This window comes from Bradysia coprophila, chromosome IV (genome assembly GCF_014529535.1).
Source record: "Bradysia coprophila strain Holo2 chromosome IV, BU_Bcop_v1, whole genome shotgun sequence".
Taxonomy (NCBI): Eukaryota; Metazoa; Arthropoda; class Insecta; order Diptera; family Sciaridae; genus Bradysia; species Bradysia coprophila.
The window spans coordinates 14,271,990-14,283,701 of NC_050738.1; the positions used below are offsets into that span (position 1 = coordinate 14,271,990).

Below are 11,712 nucleotides of genomic sequence, written 5' to 3' on the forward strand. Positions count from 1 at the left end.
AACATTTTCATGTCCTTCCATGCTCAAATGCTTTATTTTCGCAATAACTTGTCATAAAAATGATTTTTGTCTGTTATTAAATTACTTAATTTTCATTCTAAAGCATTTTTGTTAAATGAATTTTTTAAATCTAAAAATTACATAAAACTCGTGGATCAAACATATTTAAGCCATGTCTTTGAAATAAAAAAAGGGAAATTATATTGTCATTTAAAGCCCTAGGCGAGGCTGCTATTAAGCTGGTAAAATTACATGAACATCGAACATTCATTTTACTGCAAAACTTTTACACGCTATCTCATTCGGAAAGTTGTTATTACGTAAATACGTACGGTACACAATGTACACGGAAATATGTCATTACATGCATGTTCAGCCCCCAATTGGAAGCATGTACATTACAAAACCATTTCATTTTTCATGTAATGAATTACTTCCGCTGCATACAATTTAATCTACTAAATTACATTTACATGCTACGGAAATAAATCTTCCTTTTGTTATTACATCACGATACTAGCAAAGAAAGTGGCAGTTTGTTAATATTTTTTGCTTACATTTCCGTACATCTTAAAGTAATGCAAACTTTCCCGACCATTTGTGGTTAATTCCTGGCCTAATGAATTCTTAAGACTTACGAGATCGAAATTAAGGCTAGCATTTGGTGCGATTACGAGCCACTGCAAACTTAACGATCATCACCAGAGAATAGATCGATCTGTGACGCTATTAAATTCCCTAACTTTCCTTCATCAGTTTTATCAGTTTCTCTAAAATGTTTTGAGCTAGAATTAAGGAATTTGATTCTATTTCAACCTCAGGCTTTGCACCTTCAGTTATTACGATCTCCAAGATGGAAGTAGCCTTAATGGCTTCTTACTGAAAACTGGGAAATTTCCAAGATAGAGATAAAGAGCCAGGGAGTAGGGAAAATGAGAGTACGTCTTCTGTTAAACTTTCTCAGACCGTCGTAAGCTTTTCAGCACAGCTATGCTCCTACGTTTTCGTGCTAAGAGCTTGTTAGATCAAAATAACAAGTTTCATGAAATCTTTTACTTCGTTTAATTAATTTTTGCGTTTAACAACCATCTCGATATATAAGTACACACTGGTCACAGCTTCTCATTTAAATACGTGATAGCACATAAAATCCAAAAAAAATTCAAAAATTATTTCACTTACGCCATCCTAATGGTGGTGTTTTTTGAAGAATGTAAATTAAATTTCGGTAAACTTAATGATACCTTCATGGTCTCACATGGTAAAAGTTAAATAATTCTATCTTTTCCTGTTTGTTTTTCAGTTTGATTGATGCGAACACAGCAAGTTCTAAAGCGTACACAAAATGTAAAAAAGGTAAGTGGGAACTATTTCTGTTATGTATGCGATTTACATGTTGCGATCGTTTCATATAAATGGTTAGATATCCATTCAAAGTGGCAGCTTCTGGTATATACATTAAACTTCATAATAAAGAGTACCACAAACTATTCCCAAACACTGATACCAACCACACAGCCACACCACATCACCACGCTTCAACACATAGAACATAAAAACATGTAAGAGGTGTGTTAAGTGCAATTTCCAAAATGTATTTATTGTGATATCTATTTTGGGCAAAAGAAGCTTTTTATGGTGTAATAGCTCTTTATATAGTCCCGAGTATATAATGCGCAATGGTACATCTATACATACACATATAATATTCGGTTATAATATAAATGTCGACAAAATGTTCTTTATATATATATAGAAATTTCGACGCAAGAAAGTGAAGAATGAATTGTACTTCTTAACCATAGGCTTTCTGCTGTAGTGTATGTACTTATCGCAGATGGCTGGTACGTGATTTTATATCTATATACACATTCTGCAGACGGCATATTATGTAATAAATATTTTGGTAAATAGAGACGAGCTTTATTGAAATATCAATTTAGGAATAGCAGGAAATACGTGCAGTTCGTTAAGGTTAGAAAATAAAGAGGTAAATGAAAATCTTGTTAATTTGCAGTTCTTCTCGGTTCGATGCCGTAATGCGGAAATTGAAAATTTTTGTCCATTGTACACTCATGGAATTTTGTAAACCGACACATTTTCCGTTTCTATGTATTACTTGCGGCTTTGATTTCTTCATACAAAAATTACATGCAAAATTCACAAAAATAAACAGTAAACCACAAAACAGAATATGTGTCGGTTTTTAAAATTCCGTGAGTGTAGATCCAGTAGATTCAACCGATTCTTTCGAATTAAATTTTCGTTTTGTCGGCTGAAAATTTTCTACATTTTTGATGTTATTGGGCTTCCAATTGATGAAACTTTTCCAAACGACAGTTCAACGTCGAACGTAATGTTCGAAGTAATTAGAAAACCCACAACAAACCAATTGTCGAAGCATTCGTTCTTGATGTGGACAAAAGTTTCCACTGATTAAAGTCGAAAAGTTTTCTTATTTAGCCATCCCAGCTCCTCGTTCATCAAACAATTTATTTTTGATATTCAGGTCATCTTTTTCGGTTTTTATGATGTGGAACAAAACCGATATTAAACAAGCCTAAATTGAAACATTCTTACGACATACCGGATAATTAATGGTTGTGCGAGAAATACAAACCATAGAGCCTCATCGCATAGAGTATTATATATGGCTTGTATATATACAAATGAAGTATAACAGTAATCTTGGAAAGGGATTGTTCAAAATGGTATTTTATGGCTTAACATTTTGTATGGGATGGCAGTTATGCTTGTATAATATATAGTGTACTTGTAAGTTAATTTGAATGAGAAAACGGTTGTACATTCAAACACAGAATTATGTCACATAGAAATGGTATACAATTCTATAACTTAGAGAGAGAGTACCTACAACAACAAGTTTTTGTGACTATGTTCCATGTCGTTAATGTAAATTATCTCTGTTTGACAATAAGGGTTAAAAGCGGGTTGTAAATTAACGAAGTGAAGCATACCGGCAGTTTTTTTTACCTCATTTTCTTCTGTTCAAGAACAATGTTTTGTGGGAAAATTGCGTAAAACACGTGCTTTTTGTCTAAATATAATACAATGTTACTTTCACAATGCCTTTCTTTCAGGATAATTTCAATTAGGTGTAGACGCTATAACGTATTCAATATACATTTACAACGAAATTGCGAACATTTTTGAACGCAATATTAATATCACCTCGGTTGTTTTATGTTTTTCATTACGAATAAGCTCATACGATGACTGAAAATTCATTATTTCCACGAAAACGAATGTTTTTCCATTTTTTTAGCGAGGTACACGGTGTCCCTTAACAAAAATAAAGTTTTTCTGAAGGTTACCCAAAAAATTACTTCTGATCCGAGTGCTAGGACCTAAAAGGAGTTCAAAACCGCTTTGCACAGTCTTCAACTAGATCCTTCCTCATAGTCGACTTGTGAAAAAAAACGACCATACATTTTCAAGATTTTTCAGAAAATGATGAAACAGAACTGCTGCACACCGGCTTTCTTTATTTTTATCGCTAAACGACGTTATTCAGAGCAAAAAATTGTTCTACAGCATGTTTTTAAAAAATTTTAATTTTTTTACCAAGCCACTTTAGGTGTATTTTTAGTGCAATTTAGTACATCGAATTAGCTTTATTAAAACTTAAAATTTTTAGAGATATGCCGCAGAACAATTTTTTGCAAAGAATAACGTGGTTTATCGATAAAAAAAACGCCGGTACGCAGTAGTTCTGTTTCTTCATTTTCAAAAGAATCGTGAAAATGTATGGAAAATGTCGCTTTTTTCGCAGGTTAGCTATAGGAAAGGATCTAGTTGAATCCTGTGCAAAGCGGTTTTGAACTCCTTTTAGGTCCTAGCACTCGGATCAGAAGTCATTTTTTGGGTAACCTTCAGAAAAACGTAATTTTTGTTAAGGGACACCTTAGACTATAACCGTCTAATATTTCGACCATATCTTATCAACAACGAAGACAAAAATAAATGACCAACTATGACAAATGTGAATTCCTAAATAGCAAAATGCATATTAAAAGAAATGAAGTAAACGATTTCGCATCACTGCACTGTCTAGAATGTTGTTTGATCAAAAGAAGTAATAAATGCGATAATTTTACTGGTGCAAACGAGTAAGACCAACGGTGTAAGGTTAAACCATTGATGTACACGCATTGTCACGGTCTTCCGTTTTTTCGTGTACAGAATTTCCAAGCGGTAATTTTATGAATCTGTGAGATATTTTGGTTTTAGATGTCAGTTTATGTCAGCTCTTTGTGCTTTACTTCAATAGTTGTTAGTGACAGCAGTTTGATTGACTTTCGCATTTTTTTAAATTCATAAATCTGATTTATGATCAAAGGTTCTTCGATTTTTGAGCGACTGACATCGTAGTTGGTACGATATTCGTTTTTCAATTACTTAACTGTTTTGAAAATATCAATGTTTAACACAGTAAAATTGTGAAATCAAGATTTTGTTGAAACCTTTTGAGCCTTTTTCATATAATAAAAACAAGAACCGTATTGTCTCGTCATCATTCTGAAGGACCTGAATAAAACATGATTTCCATTTCGTGTATAGTCATACATTTATACAAAACGTATATCATACAATCTAAAAACATCGAATGTCAACTCAATTTCGACAATACTATTGGTCTATACACATTGTGTATGGGTATATATTTGGCATACAGAAGACATGAGTCAACTAAAATTGTTCCATATTCATGGAAGTGTACTTGGTAAGACGTTATCCTTGATCTCAAAAACTGTTTGAAACGGTTTACATAAAGAATGAAGATATATTCTCCTTTTCTTTTCCATTACTTTACTTATGGGTTTCGACTTCGAACAAAAACTTCTGATGATGCTGATTTAGCGATAACATATAAATTTTGCATTATGGCCTGTTGTGTTCTGTAGATGTATAACGAGAAAACTAGGCAAAAATTTGCAATTCAGCTTATACAGACAACATAAAGCGGTATCTATCTGTGTAATATTGTAATGTTGATGTTAGTAAATAATAACCATGTAAGTTTAGTGTATTGACAACGTTATTCGGTTTTTCGGTTCAATTGACTCTATGTTCTCTCTCTCAGTCACTGGTGCTCTATATATTATGTAGAGATTAAAGTTCGGATGGTTGGTGAATAAAATTTATCTTAAATCTCTGTGCTTAAAGCTGTTGTTTTCTACTGTGTTACGTAGAGTGTGCTCTAGAAATTCAACATTTATACCGTCATCCGAATCCGGTAAAGCTTGCTACATTTTATCATATGTGCGCATTATATTATAGTTTCCAATAAAAAATTTATATTCACAAGGGGTTAATACACATACATATTCATTGATGACATATTTTTCGACAACTTTGTATGTTTTTTTTTCTTTCTCCTGCATAATGTGTGAATACATGTCGTTTATCTATTAAGTATGCAAATATTTTCTATAATATATAGGATACGGAATGTTGCAACCATAGAGCACTGGTTTTATATCCGGCTCTATCGGTATCTACTACTAATTTGCATAAAATATTTTATAACGTTGAAAATATCATGTCATCATCGAATAGCGAGTAAATTTATGGAACATTTTTAGCGACACGAATGACGGGAAGACTGGATAAATATAGAGTTTTCTTACTTTTTAGCGTTCCGATGAGCTTGAGGTTATACACACAACGCAAGTCCATTCATTTTTTACATTTTTTTTTATTATGAATAATTCGCTATTGATAATCTCTGATCGAAGTCGTTCGTAGTAGATCCCCAGAACATGTTCGAAGGTCTAACTAGTTTTCCGAAACTGTTATATGAGTTTTTTGTGAGCTAATTTAATCAGCGTACGGAGAGTAAAATGAAATTCCACATGTTTTCTAATTTGGTAGTTGTTTCATAAGAATTTCGATGAACAAATGAAAATCTAGATTTTTACTTTTTGAATTTTAGTTAGGCACGCGCTTAAGAATCAAAAATTAAAATGAAAATCTAGATATTCATTTGTTAAGGAAGTTTTGTGTGTAATCATTTACAACCTATCATTTATCAAGTGAACCGAAATACTATGCTGGAATTTTGTCCGAAATCGTTTATTCTGAAATCTACATAGTAACTATTTTTGGGAAAACATTTTACCATATAATTCCCTAAATTGTCCTGCATATTTTTACTGATTTTCCCAAAAATATGCTATGCATCTACTTAAAAAGAATTAACCTTCGACAAACGGCAAGTACATCGCCAATAATGTTAACAAATCTGTTTTTTTATTAATCAACTTTTTGTTACAAGTTTTACAATCTGTTACTTCGTTTGATCTAAGTATTTTCAACAGATTGATGTACAATCTGTTTCTTCAATGTTTTAATGTAACTTACATCTTGCTATTATATATGAGCTCGAATACGATAAAGTTTATTATTTGCTGTTATCGTTGCTAATCAATAATCGATAACAGATGACTAACTGATTTTACGGATTATGTAATTGGAGCTGCCGATAAAAGATGCCAGTGACGTAATTACAGTCGAATTTTTGAATAAACTTCTTGTTGTCGAAAAAGAATTTTATGACGAATATTGGACCAGCGTTACAATAGTACCACTCTTTTAGTTCCACTTTTTTCGTAAAAGGAAAAAGTGGATCTTTCTTCACGCCGCATATATGCAGCGTTACAATAGTTTCACTTCTTTAGTTCCACTTTCCTTATACAAGTGGAACTATTGTAACGTTGCATATATTCAGTGTTCCAATAGTTCCACTTTTTCTTTTTTACGGAAAAAAGTGGAACTAAAAGAGTGGTACTATTGTAACGCTGGTGAATATTGGTTGTAAGAATCTGTGCACGTCATAATACTGAAGAACAATTTAGATCCATAATTTGACTAGTGATACACTTGCCATAAATGTGTATTCAAACAACCTGAAAACGAATTTTTCTTAGTGAACAAGCCGATATAATTCTTTATAAAAATCACATACTGAGCGAAAATGAAAAAACATCAGTCCACGAACTATTCCAGGAAAACTGTCTGCAGCATGATAGAGTTTTGGACAGTTTCGTTGGTAGTTTTAATTTGATTTGTTGTCGAAATTTGTCAATAGACAGTTGATAGTTGAAAATGGTTCAAACGAAAGTCCATCAGTGAATTACTACGTGATCCACTAAACCAGGTCAGAAGTAGGTCGACCCATTCTTATTTTCAAGAGTAAAGTTTAAGGTAAACAGTTTCAGCTATCAATGTTTTTTAAAGTCCAGAGGCATTGTCAATGAAAATGTAATTAATGAATTCTTTGATAAAGTTTGCTGTTCGCTTTCGTTCACGCTTCCAAAACATGATAATAATTTACGAGTTCTAAATTGTAAAATACCAACGAAAAATCTCGATAATATATTGAAGATAAAAAACACACACACACAGGCCAAATCTACTATAACATTCTCTTCAGTTATTTATGTTTCCACATTCTTCTCAATATAAGTTATGTGGGTGGAACCACGTATAGTGGGTGCATGAACCAGTTTAAATCTTAATTAGTTTCCTTGCCAGACATCCTTTGCTTATATGTATCAGCTATACTTATGTTACAATAATGCAGTTTTTTTTAAACTTATTCCGACCGAAAGAAGATGTTCGGCATATAATCGTAACGAATCTGATGTGAATAACCTCACGCGTTCTTGTTTCTTGCTAGGATGTATAATACTATAACTATAGCAATAACGGACGATATACGTTGTTCACGGAACACGTGGAGTTGTAATTTAATTAATACATTGGTGTTACATCTTCAGGTGGTTTCAGGGCCGAACTGACTGCATGATCGGCCCGACCTGCATATAAAAATCCGGGCATGGATGGTTGCAAATTAGATTTCTCCGTCCTCTAGAAAATTGTCGAAACAACTATTCATCTATTGTGTATAACGGCACAATAGCAAAACGAGTGTTAACACAAAATGACAACATCTTGCATCAAACACTAGGCGATACTTTCAACAAAAGATGATTATATGGCGATACGCTTGTTGTGTACCACGTATATCTTTCCCAAATTGTAATGGACACAATAGCAACAATGATTAACTTGCTTCCATAAAATTTTATGGTAAAATATATTTCAATAGAAATTGTGTTAATTCACAAAAGAAACCCAATTGACCCAATTAACAATTTTATTCTCTTGGTTCAGTTCAGTAGCTAAGTACCTATACCACTACACCTAACTGCTTCTTCAGTCATTTTTTAAAGTTTTGCAAAATCTCGTCCCGGTGTATTCTTGCTTAGTATTAAAGCTCATTTCGTGTGTTTCGTTTTTCGTGAGGATATTATTTGCGATTGTCGCAGTTAATCTTTATTTTACGGTGGATACCAAGAGGTGTCAGACCTCTTGGACTAAATTGTTTGTGCCCGTTTACTAAATTAAAGTGCAGCAGCCAGTAGAGACTGCTCCCATTACTGCTCCCATTAAATCCTATACCATTTAATCGCATCTAGTCTAAGAAGTGCGACACAACTCGGAGGGCAAGTTGAAGATATTTAGAAGAATCATGAATGAAGGATATCAGGGCTGGTCAAAATGGTCGAAGGAAGATGTTTGCGTAGTGACAATTGTCGACTCTATAATTAATCGGATGATAATCCGACACTTCGCACAAAAATTTCAATTGAGTTAACAAATAGTAGTCAGATTGTTCAGAGTCTGAACTTCAGACCCATAAATCCGAATCATGTCAACGTTTGTCTATAGCCTTGACTTATTTTCTCAATAATTTTTTTTTTGCAAAGAAATTGTTGGAACACACGCCTCGAATAGAAATCACAAGGAAAATATGGCGAGCCCTAGAGCTACAGGTACATTTTTAAAAGGCTTATTCGAATTCGAATTCTTATCCAATTTCTTTGTCTCAGTTTCTTTGAACGGAAAACACAAAAACCCTCGAAACATGTTTTTCCCATTCCCAGCTACGGGTAAATTTTGAAACATACAAAATGATTCGCACCTAACAATGGTATACACGAAACGAAAACACATTTTCCTTTAACAGTCATTTGGATTCGAATAAATGGTAAATAAGTTATGCTGTGTACGTGTAAAACGAAATCAACGTAAATTGTATAAATAAAAGCGATATTTTATTTGCCAGTGTTTTGATCGAATGTTTTGTGCTTGTAGCTCTCTCTTTAACCAACCCAGACAATTTCGTAGTGATATTCCATTTTCCTCTTTACATTTAAATTATATGTTGATGTACTCAGCGATCGTGTCTGCCTGCCTGTAAAATTATTCGTAAAGTGCTTTCATATTCAATGGCATAAGTAAAAGCACAGTTTATGTACCCTTCGCCTTTGCGTGTTAAATTGTTTTCGGTGTTTTTCTATCCCACATAATAAATTAACCGCTCAAGTAAATAACACTTCATAAATTTAGGATTTTTTTTTTCGGTTTCGTTAAATATAAGTTCAAAATTTCATATTTACTTGTGAAAACCACAAGTCTAGATATATAGTACTAATTCTGTCATAGTACATGTTCTTTTGCTAAGCCGTATTATACGTTGGTTGTACATGTACACACACGATGTATCATCTGAAGTTCTAAGGACATCATAATTTATCTTTCTTGAACCGGAACGAAACTGTACCGTGAAGTACATATGGTATTTCCACGGGCTCTCAAATGGTGTAGCGTCAGAATACATCTAATTGAAGTAAATAAAGTTGAAAATGTTCACAAATATTTTAGAAGATTAGAAACTCTCTTTGAGTCTTTGAGCAATATAAATGTTTCAGAAAACTTCTGTGAAAAGAACATCAGCTTAATCAATACGATGCACTCGTCCATTAAACTTTATTTAACTTTCGTCATAACAAGTAGAACACAATTTTCTTTAAAACAATAGGTACACTCCAATAAAATTACGAAAATGAATTACATAACAAATTTTCCAAGTTTAATTTTTGTCTTTTTCCCCATTCAGCTGAAAAAAAGGAAGAAAACCCAAGAATAAGTACTCACGAACACATATATACAATACATTAAGCTCATGCCAATTAAAAGTTTGCCATTTTTTTGCTGTTCCGAAAAAGAATTCCGATTTCCGAATTCTTCTTCTTTCTTCGTCAACTTTTCAAAGTTAAATTATAATTGCAGAGTGTGGAAAAAAAAATAAGACGAAGTTTCGTTTGGAAATTTCACGTCATAACAGAAGTGTTTTATGATCAATTATTGTTGAACAATAAAAAAATATAGACAGAAGAATGACGGGAAATTGACGATTATTTAGCTGAAATTTGATTATCACTTTGAAAACCAGATTTATAAAGTTTTTATATTTATTGTGAACGAATCTTTGCAAGGATAAGGGTGGTTGAGTGACGATTCGAAATCATTTTCATCAACAAAACATATTTGTTACAAAATTTATTTGAATTTCTATAAAAGTTTATGCAGACAGCGAGGATGTGTCGTCAATATAATTATTGTTGAATTTACTACTTCGTTTGGTCTAAGTGATGTTAATACTTTGATACAAAATCTACTACTTCATTAGTTAAACAATTATTGACCATTGTGAGAACATATTAGGGGCTTCAGTGAAGACTCTTCACTTTGAATAACAGAGGACATCTAGTGGAGCGTCTTTTACTGCATAATCTGACGTCCATAAATAGTGAAAACTTCTATTAAAACCTCATCGACCCAATGAATCTCAATGAATTTTCGTAGACAATTTCTGAAAAAGAAAACTTTTCTGCAGAAGGTCACGACTACATATGAAACTTCTCGTACTAGTGCACGTGCTTGGACATTTTAGAAACAATTAACTATTTAATGTTTTTAGACCACTATGTGTGGTAATATCTGATGAGATTGTACATACTATCCCTTGCACAGACTATAAAACCAAAAATTACACCGCCATTTTAACAGATTACACAAATGAACGGAACACAAAAAAAAGCGTAAAACATTTTACTGTAAAAAACGTAAAAAATGACTAAAGTGAAAAACAAAATTCTTTACGGCACAATTAGTCAAATTATCTTTGGTGTAATATCATTTTGGGGCACAAAAGCACACATAAAACGGCTTTATATTTTGATAAAAGAAATGATATTTACGGAACACATTTTTTATTTTATTTTGTGTTACACGAGCGAATCCCTTTTTATACAAATGATGAGCTCAGCAGTCTTTATTTAAAGGGTAGTTATCCACATCCACAGTAAAGTCGACCCTATCAAAAAGGAGATAAAAAAAAATGAAAATTCAAATTGATTGAATTTTGGGTTTTTGATGGGTGAATGTATGTGGGAATTGCATCCATCCATATCCATCCATATTACGTACATACACTAAATAGCCGTACCAACAATGTATTTGGAAAAGTTAGATCGATTGTTGAAAAAGCAATTTCCGGGTGTTATTAAAAAAAGTTCAGATTCGCTGTGATGTGGACAATTCAATAGAATTCAAATCGATAATTACAATTACCACTTTTTTATGACAATTAGGTACACAAATCAAATTTTAATAATTTCGAACGACCCGCACACAGTGAACTTTTCTTTAATTTATGAGCAAGATAGGCTAAAGACACCAAGTCCTGCTTAGCATATAGAGAAAATATTGTTTCTATTATTTTTTCCAACGTATAAATATATATTTTCTTCAGTATATATTAACGTCACCCTTCCATCA

General features: G+C 32.7%; 1 protein-coding gene across 5 annotated transcripts in view; it reads left to right on the forward strand.

The window, feature by feature from the left end:
* The window catches only part of LOC119066431, a 90,266-nt gene that overhangs the window by 20,778 nt on the left and 57,776 nt on the right, over positions 1–11,712 (forward strand). For all 5 annotated transcript variants that reach the window (XM_037168917.1, XM_037168918.1, XM_037168919.1 and 2 more), the window contains exon 3: positions 1,304–1,356. The gene's annotated coding sequence lies outside the window, so the exon portion shown is untranslated. The remainder of the gene's footprint in view (positions 1–1,303; positions 1,357–11,712) is intronic.